Raw genomic sequence first — 2008 nt, 5'->3', positions numbered from 1 at the left:
GCCGCCGACGACGCGCTCGATGCCGCCAAAGTTGGGTTTTTCTCTAGAGACTAGCAAAAAAAAATACAGAAGGCCCGCCGACGGTGCCCTCGACCCTGCCGACGGCAAGACCGGCAAGATGGCAGTTTCTGGAGTTTGAATGGCGGGGGGTGTGGGTGGGTGAATGGCGGTTTTTTGCAGTTTTTGGGCAGGTGTTACCCTTTTAAACTCTCAAATTTGATTCATAAGTTCATATTTTCCCAAAAAATGAAGTTAATCTCCACCAATTTCATTCCTATGACATCCAATTCCCCTGATAATCCTAGAATGCGAGTGTTCAATTGACAAAAGTTTATTAGTGCGGAAGCACAGCGAATCTTCATCAAAGTACTGACGAAGAAAAGATTGAACAAGGAACGAGGATTTATACATCGCGGATTGAATATATAAATCGCGGATTGAATAATCCCTCTGCGACAGTTGAAGAGATGATGGTGCAGCAAAGATGGGAAGTACTGTGCGATACTACTGCCGCCGTGGCTGGTCCTGTGGTGAAGGAATTTTTTGTAAATTTGCGGTGAGGTAGATGGATAACTTTCACTCCTGCACGGATCAATGAATTATACATGATTGAGAACGTTCCTGTCTTCCACTATTCCAACTTGGTCCCGACAAGAAACCAGATGAATGAGATTCACCAATATTTAACGGACGAAACTGAAGACTGAGAAATGAGAGAAAACGGGTATGTTAGTTTTTCTGCAACACTCCTAAATCCCATTTCAAAATACTGGCACTTCTTCATTTCAGTGAAACTGTTACCGACAACGAAGATCGGTAAAGTTTTTACAGAAAGTGCTATTCTGAATTACTGCATCCGAAGGGGACCGCCAATCGATATTGGATCAATAATTGTGAAGTCGATTTTGGGTTTGATCGTTCATGGATCAACTTATGGGCTTCGATACTCTTCCAAAATTTTCTCACTTTGTAGTCAGTTCCAAGTATCCTACAAAAATTAGGAAAAGGTACTGCTACCTTGGAAGCCTTTGGATCCAACTGAGAGATTCCCAACTTTTGAAGATGAAAATGACATGACTATTATGGTAGACCAAGCATCTTAGAGTTCACTGCCAGTTCAACCCTTAGTTCCTGACAAGTCTCTGGAGATTCTGCACAGAATCAAGAAATTAGAGAAGGAGGTACAAAATGTCATGAATGCAATTAATAATATCTCCGATTTCTTCGATCATCTAAACTAGAGAATGAAAGAACATTTTTCTCACTCTGGACATTTAGAAGATAGTTTGATACGACTGATGAGGAGGATGAAATTGATAGAAGAGGATTCTACTGAAGAATTTCCATACCGACCCTTTTATAACCTCTTCGTTAAAGTGCAATCAATGGATGATCTAAGAGGAGAATCTAGTACTGAATCTGATGAATAGTAGATTTATATTACTACATGTCTGTCTATGTATGTAATTTGATTTGAACTTTACATTTGCTTTGCTTTAGAATTATGCTTTTAGATCTCTGTATAGTTGATACTAAGCATAGGATGTTTTGTTTTCAGCGTTTTGAGTGTTGTGGCTTGGATTACGATGTTGAATTAATGTGTTGAGGTTGAGAAAATACCAAACTTAGGTGTGTTATGTAACATATATTGTACCCCTTGGAATTTATATATAAATGTGATGTTTTGTGTTGTGAAAGTTTATTTGTGATAAGTACATCATTTAATCACTTAAAATTATGTCTATAATGATTGAACAGATGTTGTTTAGGCTTGAAATTGATTGAAATTGCAAAAATTTGGAAATTAAACCAAATCAATAGAACCCGCTGAAGGCGCCCTCGATGCTGCAGACGGCGTCGAGGGCGCCTTCGGCTGATTTTTTTCGAGAGTAGGGATATAATATCAATAGAGCGTACCGACGACGCCTAATACCCAGCCAATGGTGAGATCCCAAAAAAACACCTTTAACCACGATTTTGACCAGTCAACCGCCACTATTCATCATCC

This window comes from Phalaenopsis equestris, unplaced genomic scaffold (assembly GCF_001263595.1).
Source record: "Phalaenopsis equestris unplaced genomic scaffold, ASM126359v1 Scaffold000002, whole genome shotgun sequence".
Classification (NCBI taxonomy): domain Eukaryota; kingdom Viridiplantae; phylum Streptophyta; class Magnoliopsida; order Asparagales; family Orchidaceae; genus Phalaenopsis; species Phalaenopsis equestris.
The sequence above is the reverse complement of the archived record's forward strand: the minus strand, read 5'-3'. Positions refer to the sequence as shown.